General features: G+C 44.2%; 1 pseudogene; it reads left to right on the top strand.

Moving 5' to 3' along the window:
- LOC138646178 (zinc finger protein 850-like) overlaps positions 1-27,077 on the top strand; it is a 116,456-nt pseudogene extending 89,379 nt beyond the window's left edge.

Here is a 27,077-nt window from a genome sequence, read left to right as displayed (position 1 = left end):
GCGGAATATGTTAACGCTATATAAAAATACAGATTATTAAAATTATATATATATATATGTATGTATATATATATATATATATATATTATACAAAAAAGTACACATATTTGGTATCGCCGCGTCCAGAATGAGCCAACCTATAAAACGGTCACACTTGTTCACTCCATCAGTGCACACGGTAAAAAAAAAATAAAATAAACAGAGCAAAAACCCTTGCTTTTTCATCCTGCCGCCAAACAAAAAGTAGAATAAAACGTGATTAAAAAGTCATATCAAAATAAAAATGGTACCGCTGAAAACGTCATCTTGTCCCGCAGAAAACAAGCCGCCACACAGCTCGAACAGCGGAAAAATTCAAAAAAGTTATAGCTTTCAGAATAAAGCGATGCAAAAACATTATTTTTTCTGTAAAATAGTTTATTGTATACTGTGAAAAAGCGGCAAAACCTAAAAAAATAATATAAATGTAGTATCGCTGTAATCTTACTGACCCGAAGAATAAGGCGGCCTTATTAATTTTATAGCACACAAAATGTCATAAAAAAAAACAAATAAAAAAAACAATTCATGAATTCCTGGTGTTTGATCATTCTGTCTCCCAAAAATCAGAATATAAAGTGATCAAAAAATGTCATGTGCCCGAAAATGGTACCAATAAAAATGTCAGCTCGTCCTGCAAAAAAGAAGCCATCACATGACATTGTCAGCCGAAATATTAAAAATGTATAGCTCTCAAAATATGGTGATGCAAAAACTTGTTTTTGCAATAAAAAGCGTTTTTTAGTGTGACAGCAGTGAAACATAAAAACCTGCTATAAATCTGGTATCGCTGTAATTATTATTTATTTATATAGCACCATTAATTCCATGGTGCTGTACATGAGAAAGGAATTACATACAGAGTTATAGGTATCGTTTACAGTAAACAAGTTTACAGTGACAGACTGGTACAGAGGGGAGAGGAACCTGTCCTTGGGGACTTACATTCTATGGTATAGTGGGGAAGAGGCAGTAGGTAGGGGGCGAGGCGGCGGCTCTTGGGATGGCGAGGCGGCAGAATGGTTATTGCAGGGTGTAGGCTTTCTTGAAGACATGGGTTTTCAGGTTCCGTCTGAAGGATCCGAGGGTGGAGGATAATTGGACGTTTTGAGGCATGGAATTCCACAGGATGGGGGGTATTCGGGAGAAATCTTGGAGGCGGTTGTGTGAGGAACGAATAAGTGTGGAGGAGAGTAGGAGGTCTTGGGAGGATCGGAGATTACGTAAGGGAAGATATTGGGAGATTAGTTCAGAGATATAGGGAGGGGACAGGTTGTGGATGGCTTTGTGGATCAGTGTTAGTAGTTTGAACTGGATTCGTTGGGGAATTGGGAGCCAGTGGAGGGATTTGCAGAGGGGAGAAGCAGGGGAGTAGCGAGGAGAGAGGTGGATTAGCCGGGCAGCAGAGTTGAGGACAGACTGGAGCGGTGCAAGAGAGTTAGCGGGAAGGCCACAGAGGAGGGTGTTGCAGTAGTCGAGGCGGGAGATGATAAGGGCATGCACAAGAGTTTTGGTAGATTGTGGGCTTAGGAAGGAACGGATTCTGGCAATATTTTTGAGTTGGAGGCGACAGGAGGTGGCAAGAATTTGGATGTGCGGTTTTAAGGACAGGGCAGAGTCGAGAGTTACCCCGAGGCAGTGGATTCCAGGTGTGGGAGAGAGCGTGATGCCGTTTACCATAATAGACAGATCAGGTAGGGGGGATATGTGAGATGGGGGAAAGATGATGAGTTCGGTTTTGTCTACATTGAGTTTTAGGAAGCAAGAGGTGAAGGAGGAGGATATGGCTGACAGACACTTCGGGATTCTGGACAGCAGAGAGGTGACATCTGGGCTAGAGTGGTAGATCTGCGTGTCGTCTGCATACAGGTGGTACTGGAAGCCATGCGACTTTGAGTTGTCCTAAGCCAAGGGTAAAGATGGAAAAAAGTAGGGGCCCTAGGACAGAGCCTTGAGGGACTCCAACAAAGAGAGGGCGGGATGAGGAGGTGATGTGGGAGTGGGAAACGCTAAATGTGCGGTCAGAAAGATATGAGGCAATCCAGGACAGGGCAAGGTCTTGATGCCAAGGGAAGAAAGAATCTGTAGCAGTAGGCAGTGATCGACTGTGTCGAAAGCAGAGAACAGGTCAAGAAGGAGGAGGATGGAGAACTGTCTGTTAGCTTTGGCTGTGAGTAAGTCATTAATAACTTTTGTCAGGGCAGTTTCGGTGGAGTGGTGGGGGCAGAAGCCAGATTGGAGGTTGTCAAGGAGAGAGATGAGAGGTGGGAGGAAATTTGAGCATGGACATGCTGCTCAAGGAGTTTTGAAGCAAACGGGAGCAGTGATATGGGGCGGTAGCTAGGCATAGCAGTTGGGTCAAGGTTAGTTTTTTTGAGGTTGGGTGTGATGGTGGCATGTTTGAAGGCAGAGGGGAAGGTACCAGAAGATAGTGGTAGGTTGAAGAGTTGGGTTAGGGCTGGTATGAGCATGTTAGTGAGGTTGGGGAGCAGGTGGGAGGGTATGGGGTCAAGTGCACAGGTGGTGAGGTGTGATTTGGAAAAGAGGCGAGTAAGCTCTCTGTCAGTGATGTTGGAGAGGGAGGTTATTAGGGAAGGGCAGAGGTCTGGTATATGGAGTGGTTGGGGTGGTGGAACAGTTAGGGTTTGCCTTGTTTGGTTGATCTTGTTTTTGAAGTAGGTGGCAAAGTCCTCGGGGGGAGATGAGGGGAGTTGGAGGTGGCAGTGGTGGGCGGAGGAGGGAGTTAAATGTGCTGAATAGTTGTTTTAAATTGTAGGATAGTAATCACACCAACCCAAAGAATAAAGTTGCCTAATCCCTTATACTCCATGACGAACGTCGTAAAAAATAAATTAAATAAATTGTTCACATGCTGTTGATTTTTTCATTCTGACTCCCAAAGATCGCAGTATGGCTTGGCGCACATTTATCCTTCGCTCTGTGCTAAGCGCTTACACCAGGGTTTCCGTGTAAATTTCTGAAATACGTGATTCAGACGGAACCCTCGGTGGAAGATTTCCCATAATGAGGCAGATGAAGGCACTGTGAACGCCATAAGACCCGTGATCCGGCCGTGTCCGTCTTTTTAGTCATACATAAAAGCGCAGTCAGCCAGTTTTGTGCGCGGCTGAAGGACACCACTGAACAGAGGCCAGACGGAGTCCAGTGTAACTCTGCTTCCTCATTGTAGTGAATGGATCATCTGTCACGTCACTCAAAGATTTAGATAGAAACCCCAAAGTAAGTGCTCAGCGTAGAGTGCCAGATAAATATGATCCCAAACGTTATGTAAAATGTTCCCAATAAAAGCTTCCACTCAAGCCACAAAAAAAGCAAGTCCTCGCTCTGGTCCGTCATCTGTTAACGGAATTATAGGGGGTTTCCACATTACTGCTAGTACAAAGGCTCTGGAAAAGCATTGTGGCTACTCACCCCCCTAAAAATAAATTCTGTGCTCCCAAATTCAAATGCTCCCTTCTGAGCCCCACAGTGTACCTAAACCACATATATCATCCACATGTTTGGCATTTCTGTAGTGATGGAAGCCCGCCTAATTTATGGGTGCATGTATCCAGAAGCACAGGCTGGGCATAACCAGGGGTGGATCAAGGGTAGCCAGGGCCCCGGGCTGTTCACACACTGTGGGCCCCCCCGGTCATGTGACGGGGGTCATGTGACGGGGGTCATGTGACGGGGGTCATGATATACCCGAACCAGATTATTCCAGAAAAAGGGCCGGGCCCTACTCTACTGTAACCTATTAAATATTTGTTAAAATCTGCAATACAATTTAGGTATATCTTGACCAATAATATTACATACAAGGAACAAATACCACTGCACCATGACCAGACCACAAATTACAACCACAGTGATCGAATAATATCACATACAAGGAACAAATACCACCGCGCCATGACCAGACCACAAATTACAACCACAGTGATCGAATAATATCACATACAAGGAACAAATACCACCGCACCGTGTCAAGACTACATATTACCACTTGGTGACCAAATAGCACATACAAGGGACAAATACCGCAACACCATTTCCAGACCACATATTACCACCACATAGTGACTGAATACTACAATACTGATCAGTAATAATAAAAAAAAAAAACACAATACTATCACCATAAGTGCCAGTATTCACAGGAGATCTGTACTTAGTATGCAGTGTCTGTGTAGAGGTAATACAGAGATCACTGGTGACATTATACACAGGACCTCTATATAGTATACAGTGTATAGTGTCAGTGTATAAGTAACACTGACTCACCAGTGACGTCTCTAGGTGAAGTCCTTCATCTTTCATCCAGCACAGACCGCCATCATTTCTTCCAGCCAGGACTCGTTTCTGCAGGAAATAACACAGTTATCTCGAGCTCCGCTTGCAGAACACATTACTTAATTTTTCACAACTTCTAAATTACACCACATGAAGAAAAAAAGGCGATATAGTGTCACTCTGCACAGTAACAGGACCGCCCCCCCATTTAAAACAGTATACTCAAAAAATAAAATAAATACATCACTGCAGTAATAATATCCCTTAATTAGCCCCTATGGTAATAATATTCCCCATCCTGGCCCCGTGTGTCTCATTCCTGGCTCCAGCCATATGTTCTCCCATCCTGCACTCATGAGTATCCATCATATCCATCCTGCCCCATGATCCAATCCTGCCCCATGTCTTTCATTCTACCCCGCGTCTCCATTCTGCCCATGCCTCCAGTCCTGCCCCCAGTGTGTCCAGCATATTACCCCCAGTGTGTCCAGCATATTACCCCCAGTGTGTCCAGCAATCTGCCCCAGTATGTCCAGCATATTGCCCCCAGACAGTGTCTCCAGCAATCTGCCCCAGTGTCTCCAGCAATCTGCCCCAGTGTCTCCAGCAATCTGCCCCAGTGTCTCCAGCATTGCCCCCAGTGTGTCCTCCAGCAATCTGCCCCACTGTCTCCCGCAATCTGCCCCACTGTCTCCCGCAATCTGCCCCACTGTCTCCAGCAATCTGCCCCACTGTCTCCAGCAATCTGCCCCCAGTGTGTCCTCCAGCAACCTGCCCCACTGTCTCCAGCAATCTGCCCCACTGTCTCCAGCAATCTGCCCCACTGTCTCCAGCAATCTGCCCCACTGTCTCGAGCAATCTGCCCCACTGTCTCCAGCAATCTGCCCCACTGTCTCCAGCATTGCCCCCAGTGTGTCCTCCAGCAATCTGCCCCACTGTCTCCAGCATTGCCCCACTGTCTCCAGCAATCTGCCCCACTGTCTCCAGCAATCTGCCCCACTGTCTCCAGCAATCTGCCCCACTGTCTCCAGCAATCTGCCCCACTGTCTCCAGCAATCTGCCCCACTGTCTCCAGCATTGCCCCCAGTGTGTCCTCCAGCAATCTGCCCCACTGTCTCCAGCATTGCCCCACTGTCTCCAGCAATCTGCCCCACTGTCTCCAGCAATCTGCCCCACTGTCTCCTGCATTGCCCCCAGTGTGTCCTCCAGCAATCTGCCCCAGTGTCTCCAGCATTGCCCCCAGTGTGTCCTCCAGCAATCTGCCCCACTGTCTCCAGCAATCTGCCCCACTGTCTCCAGCAATCTGCCCCACTGTCTCCAGCAATCTGCCCCACTGTCTCCAGCAATCTGCCCCACTGTCTCCAGCAATCTGCCCCACTGTCTCCAGCAATCTGCCCCCAGTGTGTCCTCCAGAAATCTGCCCCAGTGTCTCCAGCAATCTGCCCCACTGTCTCCAGCATTGCCCCAGTGTGTCCTCCAGCAATCTGCCCCACTGTCTCCAGCATTGCCCCCAGTGTGTCCTCCAGCAATCTGCCCCACTGTCTACAGCAATCTGCCCCACTGTCTCCAACAATCTGCCCCCAGTGTGTCCTCCAGCAATCTGCCCCACTGTCTACAGCAATCTGCCCCACTGTCTCCAACAATCTGCCCCACTGTCTCCAGCAATCTGCCCCACTGTCTCCAGCATTGCCCCAGTGTGTCCTCCAGCATTGCCCCAGTGTGTCCTCCAGCATCGCCCCCCAGTATGTCCTCCAGCATTGCCCCCCAGTGTGTCCACCGTTAACTGATGAAAAAAAAAAACAGTCTCCTTACCTGTCCGCGCTCCAGGCGGTGAGCTCCCCTCAGCAGCGCACACTCACCGGCGACTGACAATGACGTCAGACGCCGGCGACGTGTGCGCTGCGCGCCTGCGGCCAACGGCAGTTGTTAACTATTGGAAATTGGAACTATTGGAAACCGCCGCAGGCAGCGCCGCCAGGGGCCCGGTGAGCAGATGAGACGGGGCCGATGCGGGCCCCCTCTCTCTGCCCACCGGTCCGGGGGGGCTCCCGGCACGGCATGGCAGTGAGTGACAGCACGGCGGCCGGCCGCACGGGCCCGGCACATAAGGAGGAGGAGGTTAACGCGTCGGCGCATGCGCGGCGCCGGCAACAACAGCAGTCTGACAGGGGCGGGCGGCTGGTGACTCACGGCCGGGGGTGCCACTGTGTGTCACTGACAGTGACTCACTGCTGTGCTGTCATATGATGCGACGAGTAATGCCCTGAATGATGGCGGCGGGCAATCTGTGCGGCAGCCCAGGGCCCCCCCACACCACTGGGCCCTGGGCTACCGCCCAGATTGACCCTCTTATAATCCGCCCCTGGGCATAACGTATTGGTGATTGCAGCGTACTGGTCACTACAACGGCAGTTTGCATTTTTCACTCGGCAACATCCACTGCTGCCTGTTTCTGGAAAACACCCATCGAGTCAAAATCATCACTACAATTGTCGATAAATTCATAAAGGGGTATAATTTCATAACTGGGGTCACTTGAAAGGGATTCTGCTTTTATGGCATTTAGGGGCTCTTTATATATAGAGTCTGGTAACTATTCTATAATAATTTGTTCTCCGAGAGTCAAATAGTGCTTCGTCCATTTAGAGTCTTGTGGCTAAGCAGTACTGTACGGCCACATATGGGGTATTGCCAAGTTCAGAAGAAATTGTGTGATACGTTTTGGCACCACTTTTACCCATTTCCCAGTGTGAAAATGTAAAATCTTGGGCTAAAACAATATTTTTTATTTTAAATGTAATTATTTTTTCTTCACTGCCCAATAGTATCAAATTCTGTGACACACTTGTGGTGTCAATATGATCACTGCACCCCTAGATGAACTCATTGAGAGGTGTAGTTTGTAAAATGGGGTCACTTACGGGGGTTTCAGTTGTTCTGGCACCTCAGGGGCTCTGCCAATGTGACATGGCCCCCTCAAACCAATGCAGCAAAAGCTGCACTGTAATATGGCACTCCTTCCCTTTCATGCCCTGCCATGCTCCCAAACAGTAACCCGATATTTACCCTGGTTACCATTGTAAAAGTAAAAAAAAAAAACAACAAAAACACTACATGCTTACATTCCAATGTCTGTCACGTCCCCCGCCTTCAGCTTCCCTGCACTGACTGTCAGTGGTGCCGGCTGTAAAGCAGAGCACAGCGGTGACGACACCGCTGTGCTCTGGCTCTGCTTTACGGCCGGCGCTGACACAGTCAGTGCGGGAAGCTGACGGCGGGGGGCGTGACAGACATCAGAATGTGAGTATGTAGTGTTTTTTTTTTTTTTTTACTTTTACAATGGTAACCAGGGTAAATATCGGGTTACTAACCGCGGCCCTGCACTTAGTAACCCGATGTTTACCCTGGTTACCCGGGGACTTTGGCATCGTTGAAGACAGTTTCAACGATGCCGAAGTCTTTCCCCTGATCGTTGGTCGCTGGAGAGAGCTGTCTGTGTGACAGCTCCCCAGCGACCACACAACGACTTACCAACGATCACGGCCAGGTCGTATCGCTGGTCGTGATCGTTGGTAAGTCGTTAAGTGTAACGGTACCTTAAGGGAAATTAGGTCTAATGGAAATTTTTTGTGAAAGAAAAGTAAATGTTTATTATTTCCTTCCACATTCCATTCATTCTTGTGAAGCACCTAAAGGGTTAATAAACTTCTTCAATGTGGCTTTGAGCACCTTGAGGGGTGCAGTTTTTAGAATGGTGTCATTTTGGGTTATTTTCTTTTATATAGACCCCTCAAAGTCACTTCAAATGTGAGGTAGTCCCTAAAAAAAAATGGATTTGTAAAATTTGTTGAAAAAAATGAAAAATCGCTGGTCAACTTTTAACCCTTATAACGTCCTAAGAAGAAAAAAAATTTGGTTATAAAATTGTGCTGATGTAAAGTAGACATGTGGGAAATGTTATTTATTAACTATTTTGTGTGATATGACTCTCTAGGGCATACAAATTAAAAGTTTTAAAATTGCAAAATTTTGACCAAATTTCCATTATTTTTTTCACAAATAAACGCAAGTCATATCGAAGAAATTTGACCTCTAGCATGAAGTGCAATATGTCACGAGAAAACATTGTCAGAATCACTGGAATCGGTTGAAGCTTTCCAGAGTTATGACCTCGTAAAGTGACAGTGGTCAGAATTGTAAAAATTGGCCGTCACGAAGGCAAAAAACAGGCCCGGGCACGAAAGGGTTAAACCCTTTACTATTGGGCATGGAATTGTATTAAATAAAATCCTTCAGCACATGTTGTGGTAACATGACACCTGGCCAGCTTAAATCAACAAAGGATTCCCACCCCCACTAGCAGTTGGTATGCAACCTTCTACAGGAAGGCCCCCTGTGGATCCAAGCCATGTGGCCTGAGTTCTTTGTTCAACCACCTAGGATTTCATAAAGGAGTTATGGAAATACTATACATCCTAGCTGTACATCGTATATATTTCAGATATACCCAGACCAGGGCAAGTGCCTGTCTGGTTCTCGAGTCATTCTAACATGCACGGGAAGGGAGATATATAGAACAGCCACTAGCATCTAGGTAGCAAAATTGTGTTTAGTTTCTATGAGTAACAGGGGCCAGGTCAGATACGATGGCGCCAGAACCGCTGCTGTTGTGAATTCTGTGTCTGAATTCACTCCTGTGGTCACAAGTGGTACTGCAGCTTCTGAGCTTCCTCCCTCAGGTGTTCTGGTGAACTCGTTGGCTGCTTTGTTATTTAACTCCGCCTGATTCTGTCTTCCTTGCTCCTTGTCAATGTTCCAGTGTTGGATCTGAGCTTCTGGATCTTTCCTGTGGCCTGCTGCTCTGCTTAGATAAGTGCTTCTTTGCTTTTGTTGCTACTTTTTCTGTCCAGCTTGTCAATTCGTTTTGCTGGAAGCTCTGAGACGCAAAGGGTGTACCGCCGTGCCGTTAGTTCGGCACGGTGGGTCTTTTTGCCCCCTTTGCGTGGTTTTTTGCTTTAGGGTTTTTTGTAGACTGCAAAGTTCTCTTTGCTATCCTCGCTCTGTCTAGAATATCGGGCCTCACTTTGCTGAATCTATTTCATCCCTACGTTTGTCTTTTCATCTTGCTAACAGTCATTATATGTGGGGGGCTGCCTTTTCCTTTGGGGTATTTCTCTGAGGCAAGTCAGGCTTGTTTTTCTATCTTCAGGCTAGTCAGCTCCTCAGGCTGTGCCGAGTTGCATAGGTAGTGTCAGGCGCAATCCACAGCTGCCTTTAGTTGCGTTTAGGATAGGTTCAGGTATTGCGGTCTACAGAGATTCCACGTCTCAGAGCTCGTTCTATTGTTTTTGGGTTATTGTCAGATCACTGTATGTGCTCTGATTGCTGGCACACTGTGTCACTGGATTGCCTGCATAACACGCTGCCCTAGAACTGCCCAGAAAGGAGTTATGATCTTTCATAGGTTTAGTGAGATTTATCTCCAAACCCCCAGGGGAGGAGATTTAGGTTAAGCCCAGAGGGCAGGAGGGGAGTGACCCATAGGGTTTAATGCTTGTGTGCAGCATTTCCTATAGCTTTTTCTCTGGGACTCTGTGAGGACAAGTCACACACAGAGGAAACCACAAACCTGCCCTGTGGCAGCCCCTCACCCGCAAGCCAGGCCTTTCATCTAACTGGTATCTGACTATATGTTCTGTTTATACCCTTTGTCCTACCACTATTGTATTTGCATATCTGACCATTATATATGTATAACCATTGCGTATATATAGTGTATTGTCTAGTGAGTCCTTAAGGCGATTAAATATATAAGTTAACATTGGGCTGCTCTTTTATCTCCATCCACGAATCCACACATCTGTTTCTCGGCCTAATCTCAAATGCTACGCAGGGCGGCTTTCTGGCTTGATATAACCCTGTTAACAGAGCTTCTCAGCCTGTCAGGGTTGTGGCTGAGTGTAGTGCCAGGTCAGTGACTGCGTGGGCCAACATCTCACTCCCCGTACCTCCCTGGGCCCGTGTGGACAGGAGGGGGTCTGTGTAATACTGTGCCAAGCTGACCTTACCTGTGTGTAGTATTTTATAATTTTTAAATGATTTCAAACACTCCAACTAATTAATAGATATTGAGATGGTTTCAATCAGCTCATTATATAATATTCAGTATATCATTAAAGCCCCTTCACATTAAGCGACGCTGCAGCGATACCGACAACGATCCGGATCGCTGCAGCGTCGCTGTTTGGTCGCTGGAGAGCTGTCACACAGACCGCTCTCCAGCGACCAACGATCCCGAGGTCCCCGGTAACCAGGGTAAACATCAGGTAACTAAGCGCAGGGCCGCGCTTAGTAACCCGATGTTTACCCTGGTTACCATCCTAAAAGTAAAAAAAACAAACAGTACATACTTACCTACTGCTGTCTGTCCTCCAGCGCTGTGCTCTGCACTCCTCCTGTACTGGCTGTGAGCACAGCAGCCGGAAAGCAGAGCGGTGACGTCACCGCTCTGCTTTCCGGCTGACCGACGCTCACAGCCAGTACAGGAGGAGTGCAGAGCACAGCGCTGGAGGACAGACAGCGTTAGGTAAGTATGTACTGTTTGTTTTTTTTACTTTTAGGATGGTAACCAGGGTAAACATCGGGTTACTAAGCGCGGCCCTGCGCTTAGTTACCCGATGTTTACCCTGGTTACCAGTGAAGACATCGCTGGATCGGTGTCACACACGCCGATCCAGCGATGTCAGCAGGAGTCCAGCGACAAAATAAAGTTCTGGACTTTATTCAGCGACCAACGATCTCCCAGCAGGGGCCTGATCGTTGGTCGCTGTCACACATAACGATTTCATTAACGATATCGTTGCTACGTCACAAAAAGCAACGATATCGTTAACAATATCGTTATGTGTGAAGGTACCTTTACTGTATGGAGTTCACAGAAGGTCATTGAAGCCTAAATGTACTTTTAGCCAGATGGTCAATCTAACAAAGGAATGTAAATGACTAGCTATTTACACTTAACTACTAACAAAGGATTTTTGGTATTCAAAGATGAGAACTATCTTTGAATATCCCAGGAGATGTTAATGCTAATTGGAGGATAATGTACACATACCTTGGGACATCAAAGCCTTTTGAGAAGTTTCAATGTAAAGTTGTTTAACATAAAAGGGAGATGCAAGAGAGACAGAGAGACAGATTTGAAGAGACTGGGACAGAGAGAGGAGGCTGATTAAACTTCTACCATTCTAATGTAATGTATGACTTTATTGATTATGTGCTATTTGTGTGACTTGTTTTATTTATTATCTTTTATTAAGTAAATTCATTTTTTATTCAATTTTCGTGTGAGCATTTATTTATTCATCATAATTCCTTGAACCTTAGCAAAACAACGTGTCCCTAGGGGATGCGGAACGTCACGTTGGTACAAGTGGGGAGACCTTACCACGTGATCCCGCTGATGTAAGTTCCCTCACATAAATGTGGTTTATTTCTATGGTTTAGACCATACTTTGCTGTGTGTAATTATTAAAAAGGACAGATGATTTCTCTAACATGACATTTATATCATAAGGAAATTACATAATATAGTGTGTACCCTAAAAATATAAAACTTCCAGACAAAGCAATCTTTATATGATGAAAAATTAATCATGCTAGGGCACCCGAAATGTGAAGACAAATTAATGAAGCAAATAATTTTGTTGTAATGTAGTACACTAAGCGGACCCGGCTCCAGTGACCCCTGCTTCCATCACTAGGCGTTGCTGTTGTGACGCTGAGGGCAGCACTGGTGATATTGGTGGTAGCGATCTCGCAATCAAATGTCGGCTCAGATGCCACTCGAGTTTGAAGTAAAAGTGTCTATATTGAACATTCCACGTGAGTTTTCCTTCTGTCTGTGACTTTTACATTATTTTCACAGTTTTGAAATCCTGGGAAAATCTGCTGAAAAATCATCCTAAAGCCGTAATGGAGAAAGGAGAAAGCGATATGCGGGGAGATGAGTGGCGGTGCAAAGAGGAAGTTCCTACAGGTAACAGTCCTGATGAGGAATCAACACAAAATAAATAAGAGAAGAGTCACATTCTCCTCATTCACCAGAATAGACAATTATAGGTTAGATGTTTTATATTATGTGTTTTTTGTTTGTTTTGGGTTTTTTTGGCTGCAGAGTCCCCGATTCAATGAAAATTCAGATTATACATGGCGCTATGTGTAATAACACTGGCTGTGAGTAGTAGTGTAGCATACCTATTACTCGGCAAATCTAATCTGACAGGTGCCCCGCCCATTATCAAAGTGTATCAAACTGTCTAACCCCTCCCCTCCGCAGTGTGTAACCCCTCCCCTCCGCAGTGTGCAGCCCCTCCCTTGTTATATTTTGTAGTGTTATTAGTGTATCGATTAACAATGATAGGAGCATTATCAAATCATTGAATTAATTGGTTTGATAATGTTGCTATCAATTAAATAGTTTTTACTATTTTGTGCCTGTACGGCGCAATGATTTTGATCGTGACACAATCAAAATAGCTTTGATAGTCAATCAATGTCAGACTTATTATCATGTTGTGTTACGTAATATCACACTATCAAATGAATTGTGTATGTCACTATCAAATCTGATATGTCACTATCAAATGCGATTATTTGGCTACTATTATATGATAGTGTAATGCTGAATATGATGTGATAGTATATTATGAAAAAATGACAGACATTGTATGAGTTTTAAAGATTTTATTCAAAAAAATAGTATATATCAAACACAGAACATTTCAGCCAGATTACAGCATGATATGTAAGGGTACCGTCACACTATACGATTTACCAACGATCACGACCAGCGATACAACCTGGCCGTGATCGTTGGTAAGTCGTTGTGTGGTCGCTGGAGAGCTGTCACACAGACAGCTCTCCAGGGACCAACGATACCGAGGTCCCCAGGTAACCAGGGTAAACATCGGGTTACTAAGCGCAGGGCCGTGCTTAGTAACCCGATGTTTACCCTGGTTACCAGCGTAAAAAAAACCAAACAGTACATACTTACATTCCGGTGTCCGTCAGCTCCCTTGCCATCTGCTTCCCTGCACTCACCGACTGCCGGCCGTAAAGTGAAAGCACAGCACAGCGGTGACTCACACAGCGGTGAGTCATCGCTGTGCTCTGCTTTCACTTTACGGCCGGCAGTCAGTGAGTGCAGGAAAGCAGACGGCAAGGGACCTGACAGACACCGGAATGTAAGTATGTACTGTTTTTGTTTTTTTACGCTGGTAACCAGGGTAAACATCGGGTTACTAAGCGCGGCCCTGCGCTTAGTAACCCGATGTTTACCCTGGTTACAAGCGAACGCATCGCTGGATAGGTGTCACACACACCGATCCAGCGATGACAGCGGGAGATCCAGCGACGAAAGAAAGTTCCAAACGATGTGCTACGACGTACGATTCTCAGCAGGGTCCCTGATCGCTGCTGTGTGTCAGACACAGCGATATCGTATGGATATCGCTGGAACGTCACGGATCGTACCGTCGTAGCGACAAAAGTGGCATAGTGTGACGGTACCCTAACAGCATACAGTGGTGTTGAATATAATATAGTATCACTGGTATTTTACAAATTTAGAATGAAGTGTTGTCAGCATAATTTTTCCGCACGCTCAGGGTCTGTGTTAGGAGGTGATTACCAAATAGATAACAGATACCAACAGATAAAATAACCACAACCACAGAGGTGCCACATCCTGTCGTCCAGATGGTGTCCAGTGATCGTATCTGATAAAGTGATGTAAAATTGCAACAGACGCAATTCACATTGCCAGCTAAATCTCAATATTATATGATCACGACAACAGAAATTAACCAGTTCTCACATAGAGCCAAGCATCGCTGCTTATAAAGGTACCTTGTCCTCAAGGTAGCATGTGCCAGACATAAGTTATTCTTCAGGAATGCAGAATAATGCTCCAATAAATTTTAATAGATACACTAATAACACTACATAATATAACAGGGGAGGGGTTACACACTGCGGAGGGGAGGGGTTAGACCACTTGATACACTTTGATAGTAACATAGTTAGTAAGGCCGAAAAAAGACATTTGTCCATCCAGTTCAGCCTATATTCCATCATAATAAATCCCCAGATCTACGTCCTTCTACAGAACCTAATAATTGTATGATACAATATTCTGCTCCAGGAAGACATCCAGACCTCTCTTGAACACCTCGACTGAGTTCGCCATCACCACCTCCTCAGGCAAGCAATTCCAGATTCTCACTGCCCTAACAGTAAAGAATCCTCTTCTATGTTGGTGGAAAAACCTTCTCTCTTCCAGACGCAAAGAATGCCCCCTTGTGCCCGTCACCTTCCTTGGTATAAACAGATCCTCAGCGAGATATTTGCATTGTCCCCTTATATACTTATACATGGTTATTAGATCGCCCCTCAGTCGTCTTTTTTCTAGACTAAATAATCCTAATTTCGCGAATCTATCTGGGTATCTTGATAGAGGTGGGGCACCTGTCAGATTAGATTTGATGGGTAATAGGTATGCTACACTACTACTGTGCATCTGCAATATGGGTTTAAGAACAGATTGAGATGATAGATCATCAAAGATACATAACAAACCTCATGGGAAAAGCTATCTCGTTTAGTGTTTTATATAATATCCATCATGGCTCTGGTTATTAATATGTATTTTAAGTAACCTATTTAATATACTGAACCAGACAGAGCTTTAAAAAAATAACCTGTTGTAAAGTAATTGCATCAAAGACACAACCAAGAGTAGATTATACCAGAAAGCAGAAAATTGCCTGGGCTTATCTAATCATGTATTTGCGCCAATGCTGTGACTTCCTAATATGCGACCATACGGCTCCTCCCCTCTGCATGTAGCTGTCAGGGAGTGTGTGAGACGGACACCACCTAATAGCACTGACTCCAGAGCATTTCTTTAGACACAATTGGTAAAATATGAGTGTCCAATACTCTGTCACATGAAGATGGGGTGCTAGTGGGCGACTTGAGGTGGTCACTGAACAATAGACATAATTTTGACGCCGTTCACTCCAGGGTATGCAATGTATGGAATCCAATTATTCATTATTCAAGAACAGTCCTGGCCACAGGCATAGACATATAATTGGTGATGTTACCATAAACCTACAATTATACTGGAGGTTGCTGCCTCTCCCGAATCCTCCATAAACATGAATGTTTGACCAAGTATTCATCTGTACTCTATGGGGAGAGAGAAGAAACATGATCCCATATTATCTATCAGTGTTCATTACAAGCCAATATCTGTCTGTCTAAATGGACCCTTAAAAAGTACCTGTCAGCTACAAAATAAATATTTACCTGCAGTTATAGTGGTAATCTGAGGGTAAATAGCATTTAAAGCAGTTTTACTGGAAGAGTGGCTGCAGGGAGAAAATGAAGTAATGTTTTCTCTTTAGCTGCTCACTTCCAGTCATTGAGGTGGTGCAGGGAGCTGTAACTGCTCAGAAAGAGGTGAATGTTACAGCCCACCGCTTCACCTGAAAGTGAAAAGGTAGTGGCTTCAAGGAGAATACAACTGATTGACACAGGAAGTTAATTGAGGCTTATTGGCTTTCATTTTGATGATAGTTTGTTTCCCCTCTCTCATTCATTTTTTATTATTGCTGAACATTTTCTATTTATACGAGGGATGCGCTGCCGACAGTGAACATTTTTATGCTCGTATAAAATATGCTATTGGTTATGAATGTTTTATTTGTTAACATTTGATTTTTGTAGTGGACAATGATTAGGAATGAACATAAGAAACATGGATTCTTTGTGCAATCATCACAATGACAATTTAGTAAGTTATTAACCCTTTCACCCCGAAGGCTGTATTCACGCTCCTGACCAGGCCAATATTTTCAATTCCAACCAGTGTCACTTCATAATGGCTCTGAAATGCTTCAATGGATTCCAGTGATTCTGATTTTGTGATATATTATACTTCGGGATAGTGGTGACATTTTTTCGATATGACTTGCGTTTATTTGTGAAAGAATAGAAAATTTGGCGAAAATTTAGCAATTTTCAAAGTTTAAATTTTTATGGCTTTTTTAGCCAACACATCACATTTGAAATGACTCTGAGAGGCCTATTTGTCAGAAAATACACAAAAGTTACACCTTTCTAAAAAAAATAAATGCCCCTCTCAAGGTGTTCAAAACCACATTCGAGAAGTTTATTAACTCTTCAGGTGCCTCCCAGGAATTAATGAAATGTGGAAGGAAAAAATTGAATTTTTATTTTTTTCCACTGTTTGGGAATTCAAACTAATGAAGGTGTTCAAATCTTTGACACTAGAGGCCCCTTCACATTAAGCGACGCTGCAGCGATACTGACAACGATCCGGATCGCTGCAGCGTCGCTGTGTGGTCGCTGGAGAGCTGTCACACAGACCGCTCTCCAGCGACCAACTATCCCGAGGTCCCCGGTAACCAGGGTAAACATCGGGTAACTAAGCGCAGGGCCGCGCTTAGTAACCCAATGTTTACCCTGGTTACCATGCTAAAAGTAAAAAAAAAACAAACACTAGATACTTACCTACCGCTGTCTGTCCTCCAGCGCTGCGCTCTGCTTCTCTGCTCTCCTCCTGTACTGTCTGTGAGCCGGAAAGCAGAGCGGTGACGTCACCGCTCTGCTTTCCGGCTCACAGACAGTACAGGAGGAGGAGTGCAGAGCACAGCGCTGGAGGACAGACGGCTGTAGGTAAGTATCTAGTGTTTGTTTTTTTTTTACTTTTAGCATGGTATCCAGGGTAAACATCGGGTTACTAAGCGCGGCCCTGCGCTTAGTTACCCGATGTTTACCCTGGTTACCAGTGAAGACATCGCTGGATCGGTGTCACACACGCCGATTCAGCGATGTCAGCGGGAGAGCCAGCGACCAAAGAAAGGTCTGGCCCTCTAGCCCCGACCAGCGACATCACAGCAGGATTCTGATCGCTGCTGCATGTCAAACTAAACGATATCGCTAGCGAGGACGCTGCAACGTCACGGATTGCTAGCGATATCGTTTAGTGTGAAGGTACCTTAGGACTCAATTTAACACCTGGATTTATGAGTTTCTACATGGATACAATTCACACCTCCACCAGATGGACTCCAGATAACTAAGAACATCATTCCCACTGCCTCTCCATTTGTAAGAAAATGCCTATTTTGATTTCCTTGGCTTATCTTTAGGAGGCATCACACCTCCCACCCCTGAACAAATGTCCTACTGTAGTATTCCTTAACCCCTTTCTGACCTTGGACGGGATAGTACATCCGAGGTCAGAACCCCCGCTTTGATGCGGGCTCCGGCGGTGAGCCCCCATCAAAGCCGGGACATGTCAGCTGTTTTGAACAGCTGACATATGCCCGCAATAGCGACGGGTGGAATCGCGATACACCCACTGCTATTAACTAGTTAAATGCCGCTGTCAACAGCTGACAGCGGCACATAACCGGCGCCTCCGGCCATCGGGCCGGAAATGAGCGCATCGCCGGCCCCCGTCACATGATCGCTCCCATGTAGCCGAGCCGATCGAGTTGTGCCTGCTTCTAGCCTCCCATGGAGGCTATTAAAGCATGGCAAAAGTTAAAAAAAAAATGTTGAAAAAAATATGAAAAAAATAAATAAAAGTTTAAATCCCCCCCCCTTTCGCCTCAAAATAAAACAATAAAAAAAAATCAAACCTACACATATTTGGTATCGCCGCATTCAGAATCTATCGATAAAAAAGGATTATCCTGATCGCTAAACGGCGTAGCGAGAAAAAATTAGAAACGCCCGAATTACGTATTTTTGGTCGCTGCGACATTGCATTAAAATGCAATAACAGGCGATCAAAAGAACGTATCTGCACCAAAATGGTATCATTAAAAACGTCGGCTCAGCACGCAAAAAATAAGCCCTCACACGACCCTAGATCACGAAAAATGGAGACATTACAGGTATCGGAATATGGCGCTTTTTTTTTTTAAGCAAAGTTTGGAATTTTTATTCACCACTTAGATAAAAAATAACCTAGACATGTTTAGTGTCTATGAACTCGTAATGACCTGGATAATCATAATAGCAGGTCAGTTTTAGCATTAGTGAACCTAGCAAAAAAGCCAAACAAAAAAACATGTGTGGGATTGCACTTTTTTGCAATTTCACCGCACTTGGGATTTTTTTCCCATTTTCTAGTACACGACATGGTAAAACCAATGATGCCGTTCAAATGTACAACTCGTCCCGCAAAAAATAAGCCCTCACATGGCCATATTGACGGAAAAATAAAAAAGTCATGGCTCTGGAAAGGAGGGGAGCGAAAAGTGAACACGGATAAACAGAAAATCCCAAGGTCATGAATGGGTTAAATGTTGTGTTTGTTTTTTTTAAATTAATTGTAATCTAGCCTGAAGAAGGAGCCACTGTGCTCTGAAAGCTTGCAAACATATTATTTTCTGGTTAGCCAATAAAGGTATCACTCCTAGAATACTTTTGTCATCATTGGGCAGAAAAGTATTCACATTTATGTTTTCCTACAAAATGTTACATTAGCCCCAAATTTTCATTTTCACAAGGGAAAAGGAAAACATGCACCATAAAATTTCTCCAGACCTTAGCATCCTCGCCAGTGAAAGTTTACTTCCTGATTTCCTGGAGTTGGAGTTGCTGAAGTTGGAGTTCCTTGTTGCTGCCGGAGGTTGTCGTATGCTGTTTTGGGTGTATGCTTTCTTTATTATCCTATTCCCATTTGGTTTGTACATTTCTATCATTTCCAGTATTCTTTTATACCTTTGGCAAGTGTTCTATTTGTAAGTTGCTTTTTGTTATTCCGGTTTGTGTTATGTGTTTATACACCAACATTTATGTCCCAGGCCTCCTGGGGGAGGGGACAGCTTAGGGTATTGCAGAAGAACAGTAAGGCTGGTGACCCAAACCTCCTCACCTTTATAGGTACCTTTGGGAGCAGGGATAGTTAGGTCCCCAGCCATAGGGACAGTGCAGGGCCCCTTTCCCTAATCATGTACTGTCACAGTGTGACATTTTCACTGGCCCCACATTTTTGGATCTTGACATGGAACCTGTCGTCAACCTTGTGAGACAGGGTTTGAGCTGTGAGGCCTATGGTCTAAGGTTTCTTCACACCAAACACCTGAATCGGAACCTAAAGTAGCACTCCCGGATAGTTTTTTTTTAGGGGAGGGGTCAGGATAAATTTATCTCATTCCGGTAAGCTCTATTTCAGGCTTCGTCCGCGGTCACCTGGGAGTGAGGTACACAGAGTGGGAATTGTTGTCTCCCTCCTTCAAGGAGACCCTCAATCCTGGGCCGTCACACTCCCATCTGACTCATAGTAACTCCAGTCTGTGAATGGATTTTTCAAGGCTCTTTGCCTCATTTATGATGACCTGAACCGAGTCTCCCTTGCGGAATCTAAACTACGTAAGATTCAACAGAGAGATGAACCAGCGGAGGAATTTTGTTCAGAATTCCGTAGATGGGCCACTGACACCCAGTTGAATGACCCCACCCTTAGAAGTCAGTTTTGACAAGGCCCCAACGCTGTGAGAGTGGGGGGACGACAAAGATCGTTCTTGGAATGTTGGCAAGAGATCAGAAAATCAGTGGGTATTAGGGATAATCTCTTCAGGTTACAGGGTATAGTTTACCCAGACCCCACTAGGAAGGTTCAATCTAACAAACTCCCACCTCCAGTCTGCTGCTCCCCCCCCATGTGATCTGATGTTCAGGGTTTTCTAAAGATCGGAGCGATAGTTCCGGTTCCCGAGGAAGAAAGGTTCAGAGGCCTCTACTCCAGTCTCTTCTCAGTCAAAAAACCCTCATCATAGTTCCCTACCTGGAATACATCCTTATCATAGCCAGCTCCAGGAAAAAGCTTATGCTGCATTATCAGACCTCAGTCCGCATGCTTCAAGATCTAGGCTGGGTGATAAGTTGGAGGAAGCCTGATCTCTCTCCAGAATCCAGGAAAAAGTTCCTGGGAGTTCTCCTATACTCTCACCTAGGAACATCCTTTTAATCAGCAGAGAAGCAAGCCTCAATATGGGGCAGGATCTATTAGTTTTCAGATAGCTGTTGTTCCATCAGAGAGGCGATGAGGATCCTGGGACTGATGTCCTGTGTTTGGTGGAGTCAGTTCCACTCCCGGGGACTCCAGGAGGCCGTTTTATCTGCCTGGGACAGACGCCAGCTATCCCTGGATACCGTAATGCCCCTCTCCTCAGTGAGAAGATCCCTAGTCTGGTGGACCATTCCAGAGAACCTCCAGTTCGGAGTCCCATGCGTTCTTTCCACCTGCGTGGTGATTATCACTGACGCGAGTCAACGAGGCTGGGGTGGTCATATGGAAGGAAGATTCTTCCAGAGATCATGGACTCCAGAAGTCTGAGCCAGGTCCTCAAATTACAGATAATTGCGCGTGGTATGGGAAGTCCTGCTCCAGGTCCGGTCTGTAGTCAAAAACAGGCATGTGAGAATCCTGTCGGACAACACGACGAATGTGGCCATCAGGGAGGCCCAAGACATCCCTCTCTGCAGCATCTTAAAGGGAGAATCTGTCGGTGGGCCTAGAAAACAGTTATGTCTGTTGCAGCAGTTCACCTAGAGGGATCCCAGAATCAGGTGACAGACTTCCTAAGCAGGCAGAGGATATCACCCACAGAGTGGGAGCTAAACATGGAGGTGTTCTGCATGCTGTGTCAGCATTGGGGAAGCCCACAAATAGACCTTTTTGCATCCAGAGAGAATGCAAAGGTCAGGGACTTCTTTTCACTAAATCCCCTGGACAATCCAGCAGGCATTGACACATTTTTACCCAGTCCTATAGTGAGGGGCTGGCCTACGCATTCCCTCCTCTTATTTTAATTCAAAGAGTTTTGAAAAAGGTACAAGAAGGGGGGCAAAAATATTAGTAGTACCCTTCTGGCCAAGAAGGAGCTGATTTCATCTGCTGAGTGTGAACCTCTCCTACTCTCATGGAGGGAAGACCTTCTCTTCAGGGCCCAGTGTTTCATCAGAACCCAGACAAGTCTGCACCTTTCGACATGGATCCTGAAAGGCAGGTCATGAGGTTGAGGGATTTATCCAATGAGGTAATATCTACCCTTCAGGCAAGTAGAAAGCCTGTAGCATCATCCATATTCAAAAAAATCTGGAAGCGATTCTGTAATGAGTTCAGGGTATCCTCTGTAGATACATCTCACCCAGATATACTGAAAATCCTGGACTTCCAGCAGGTAGGATTCAATAAAGGTTTAAGACAAAGTTCCCTGAGAGTCTGCATTTCATCATTAAGCATATTTTTTTTGTTCTCCCCTCGCAGCCCATCCCTGGATAGCGATGTTTTCCAGGACTGTACTGAGACCGAAGCCCTCCCTTGGTGAGGAGTTCTGTCCCACCCTGGGATCTGAACCCGGTACTCAATGCGCTATGCAGGCAATCGTACGAAGCCAGTGAGTAACAAAGACTTTAGCAGGCTCTTGTTTAAGACTTTGTACAAAAAGAAAGAAAAAAAGCATGAACCGCACATCTCAAAATCATACGTTGATCTAAAGCCGCTAGGCAAAAATTTATATACTGAACATGAGGTTTTCAGTTTAACATTCTGATCAGACTGTATGAAGACCACTGCCACTTCACGGCAAACCTCGTAGTGGCTCCTACCGCCCTAATGGAGCTGAGCCGTGCGGCGACCACCGCCACAGCGGCCATGCACCAGCAGGGCGGACAGCCTGTTGCCCCACAGCACCCATGCTGCGAGACTGAGCCCCCATGACTCCAGACCGCGCCGCCCCACCAGCACAAAGCCACAGCAACAATGGCCGCCACACAGCACCAGCACCAAAATTAAAGGAGCATTGAAACTCCCGTTCCTCCTGCTGTGGGGCAACAGGCCGTCCGCCCTGCTGGTGCATGGCCGCTGTGAGTACCGCAGGGTACACCCAAAGACTTAGGGTCTACAATGGGAAGGACACACAGAATGACTCCCCCTCCGAATACCCCCCTGTCCTTGGTGTGAGTGGGAAAATTGTGTGGGAATTGCTGCACCCACTGCTGGATAAGGGTTATCATCTCTACCATGATATCTTTTACAACAGCATCCTGCTCTTCAAGACCTTCTCTACCAGAGGTACTGTTGCATGCGGCAAAATCATTGCATGTGGAAAAATCAGAGAGACCTCCCTAAGCCGATAATTGGACAAATGATGAAAGGGCGATAGCAGAGCCCAATGTAACAACAACATGCTGTTGATCAAGTATAAGGACGAATGGGATGTCCTTATCTTGACCACCATACTCCGTGACAACAACTCCCTTGTCACTGTCTGAGGTACCACAACACAAGTCCAAAAGCCAGATTGTATCTTGGATTATAATAAGTACATGGGGAGTGTAGATCTCTCCGATCAGGTCCTCAAACCATACAGTGTCATGAGAAAAGCTAAAGTATGATACAAAAAAATGTCCATGCACATTGTACAGATGGCACTGTGCAATGTTTTTGTGCTGTTTCAATCTGCAGGCAATACAGCGACCTTCCTTCAGTTTCAGGAGGACGTCATCAAGGCCCTAATGTTTGGCACTCAGGGAGGTGATATTCCAATACTTCTGAAACTGATAGTGCCCGTATTGTCCAATATTTTCCAGGAGATTCCCCAAACAGCGAAGAAAAGAATATCACAGAAACAGTGCAGAGTATGCTCCAAGAAGGGAACCCAAAAGGACACAATTTACCATTGTGAAATCTGCCCTGAGAAACCTGGCTTTGCATGAAGGAGTACCACACATCCACAAATTAATTACATTTATTTTTACCTTGTTGACACAACACACTTTTATAATCTGATGTACTCCAAACAACTTACACATAATACCAAATTATAAATTCAGACTCCAGTAAAACCAAAAGCGTTATAATCATTACCATAAAACTTTCCAAAATGGGGTCAATTGTGGGGGATTTCCACTGTTTAGGCACATCAGGGGCTCTGCAAATGCAACATGACGCCCTCAGACCATTCCAACAAAGTCTGCATTCAAAAACGTCATGCCTTCGCTAAGTTAAATTTTATAGGGTTTTTTTTGTTCTCTTTGATGTATTTTTTTCTGAATATTTACCCACTAAATATTACCTGGTTTTCTCCTTCCCTTATGAGCCCTGGCATGTACCCAAACAGTGGTTTTCTCCCACATATGCAGTATCTGTGTACTCAGGAGAAATTGCACAACAACTTTTGGCGTCCATTTTATCCTGTTACAATTGTGAAAATAAAAAAAATTGGGGCTAAAAGATCATTTTTGTGACTAAAAAGTTAAATGTTATTTTTTTTCCTTCCACGTTGCTTCAGTTCCTGTGAAGCATGTGAAGGATTAATAAACTTATTGAATGTGGTTTTGAGCACCTTGAGGGGTGCAGGTTTTAGAATAGTGTCACTTTTGGTTTTTTTTTCGATCATATAGACCCCTCAAAGTCACTTTGAATATTATGTGGTCCCTACAAAAAATGGTGTTGAAAAAATGAGAAATTGCTGGTCAACTTTTAACCTTTAACTTCCTAACAAAAAAAATGGCTTAATTGTGCTGATGTAAAGTAGACATGTGGGAAACACATGTGGCCACATCGCTTTATGTTCTAAATGCTGCGATCAGTATCGATAGCAGCATTTAGGGGGTTAGAATGCCAATGGCGGCACAGGCACCGCTCTTGGCACTTACTGCTGGGTCTCGGCTTTATGTAGAACATTGCTACATACCTTACAATTTGTATGGAATTTTATACTTTTACTTTTTTGTACATTTTTAAGTTTCAGATGTAGATTAATGTAATTTTTACTTTTATTTTGTTCTTGGCAGATGATTGGACCAACAGCTCTGCAGGACATATGATATCTCTAGATTTTAAAACTGATGATTGTAGCATCACACAAGATACATGCGACGAGCATAGCAACATCTCAGATATACCCTCAGCCCTTCAAATCAAAGAACTATCATCTGATCCTTTTAAAATACTATCTCCTAATTCATCACAGACTTTTAAGCAAAATAAAAGTCATAGAAGTGTGGAAAATAAAAGAGCGCCCACAAGAAAGAAGACAATTTCATGCTCAGAATGTGGGAAATGTTTTGTTCAGAAATCCAATCTTGTTACACACAAGATAATTCACACAAGAGAGAAACCATATTCATGTTCAGTATGTAGGAAATGTTTTACTTCTAAATCTTATCTTATTATACATGAGAGAATTCACACAGGAGAGAAGCCATTTTCATGTGCCGAATGTGGGAAATGTTTTACATATAAATCAGTTCTTGTAGCACATCAGTCAAGCCACACAGGACAGAAGCCATTTTCTTGTTCAAAATGTGTAAAATCTTTTATTATGAAATCTGCTCTTGTTAGATATGAGATTACTCACGCAGGAGAGAAGCAATTTTGGTGCTCAGAATGTGGGAAATGTTTTGCTCAGAAATCAAGTCTTGCTGTACATGAGAGAATTCACACAGGAGAGAAGCCATATTCATGTCCAGAATGTGGGAAATGTTTTATTAAAAAAGCATATCTTGTTAGCCATCAGGGAATTCACATCGGAGAGAAACCATTTTCATGCTCAGAATGTGGGAAATGTTTTGCTAAGAAAGATTATCTTGTTATACATGAGAGAATTCACACAGGAGTGAAGCCATTTTCATGTGCAGAATGTGGGAAATGTTTTACATATAACTCAGTTCTTGTAGCACATCAGTCAAGTCACACAGGACAGAAGCCATTTTCTTGTTCAAAATGTGGAAAATGTTTTGTTCGGAAATCAACTCTTGTTACACATAAGAAAATTCACACCGGAGAGAAGGCATTTTCATGTCCAGAATGTGGAAAATGTTTTGTTCAGAAATCAACTCTTGTTACACATAAGAGAATTCACACCGGAGAGAAGGAATTTTCTTGTGCAGAATGTGGAAAATGTTTTACTAGGAAAGATTATCTTGTTGTACATGAGAGAATTCACACAGGAGTGAAACCATTTCCATGTGCAGAATGTGGGAAATGTTTTACATCTAAATCAGTTCTAGTAGCTCACCAGTCAATTCACACAGGACGGAAGCCATTTTCTTGTTCAGAATGTGGAAAATCTTTTACTATAAAATCGGAGCTTGTTAGACATGAGATGACTCACACAGGAGAGAAGCCATTTTCATGTCCAGAATGTGGAAAATGTTTTGTTCAGAAATCAAATCTTGTTACACATAAGAGAATTCACACCCGAGAGAAGCCATTTTCATGTTCAGAATGTGGGAAATGTTATACTTCTAAATCTAACCTTATTATACATGAGAGAATTCACACAGGAGAGAAGCCATATTCATGTTCAGTATGTGGGAAATGTTTTATTAAAAAATCATATCTTGTTAGCCATCAGAAAATTCACATCCGAGAGAAGCCATTTTCATAATCAAAATGTGGAAAATATTTTACTAAGAAAGATTATCTTGCTATATATGAGAGAATTCACACCGGAGAGAAGCCATTTTCTTGCGCAGAATGTGGAAAATGTTTTATTAAGAAAGATTATTTTGTTATACATGAGAGAATTCACACAGGAGAGAAGCCATTTTCATGTGCAGAATGTGGGAAATGTTTTACATATAAATCAGTTCTTGTAGTACATCAGTCTAGTCACACAGGACCGAAGCCATTTTCTTGTTCAAAATGTGGAAAATCTTTTACTTTAAAATCATCTCTTGTTAGACGACATAAGAGACATCACACAGGAGAGAAGCGATTTTCATGTTTAGAATGTGGAAAATGTTTTGTAGATAAATCAACTCTTGTGATACATAAGAGAAATCACATAGCAGAGAAGCCATTTTCATGCTCAGAATGTGAGAAATGTTTTACTAAGAAATCTAAGCTTATTATACATGAGATAATTCACACTGGAGAGAAGCCATTTTCATGTCCAGAATGTGGAAAATGTTTTGCAGATAAATCAACTCTTGTTAAACATCAGAGACATCACACAGGGGAGAAGCCATTTTCATGCTGAGAATGTGGGAAATGTTTTACATATAAATCAATTCTTTTTGCACATCAGAAAATTCACACAGAAGGGAAGCGATTTTCATGCTCAGAATGTGGGAAATGTTTTACCAAGGCTACGTTCACACTAGCGTTGCGCCGCCCTGCGTCGGCGACGCAACGCGCGACGCACGAAAAAACGCGCACAAACGCACGCAAAAACGCGCGCGTTTTGCGACGCGTGCGTCGTTTTGACGAAAATCGAACGCACAGAAAATGCAACTTGTTGCATTTTCTTGCGTCCGACGCTAGCGTCGGGAACGACGCACGTGTCAAAAAACGCCACCCAAAAAACGCACGCGTCCCCTATGTTAAACATAGGGGTGCGTCGCCGGCGCAACAGCGACACACATTGGCGGAATGCCAATGTGAACGTAGCCTTAGAAATCTAATCTTATACTTCAGAGAATTCACACAGGAGAGAAGCCATTTTCATGTTCAGAATGTGGCAAATGTTTTACCAAGAAATCTAATCTTATTATACATGAGAGAATTCACACAGAAGAAAAGCCATTTTCATGTTCAGAATGTAGGAAATGTTTTTCTTACAAATCAGTTCTTGTTAGACATAAAAGAATAAAAGATTTTATTATCTGAAATGTTGGCCTAC

The sequence above is a fragment of the Ranitomeya imitator genome, chromosome 7 (assembly GCF_032444005.1).
Source record: "Ranitomeya imitator isolate aRanImi1 chromosome 7, aRanImi1.pri, whole genome shotgun sequence".
In the NCBI taxonomy this organism is placed as follows: domain Eukaryota; kingdom Metazoa; phylum Chordata; class Amphibia; order Anura; family Dendrobatidae; genus Ranitomeya; species Ranitomeya imitator.
Note: the sequence above shows the minus strand (reverse complement) of the source record. Positions and strands in the feature narration are given on the sequence as shown.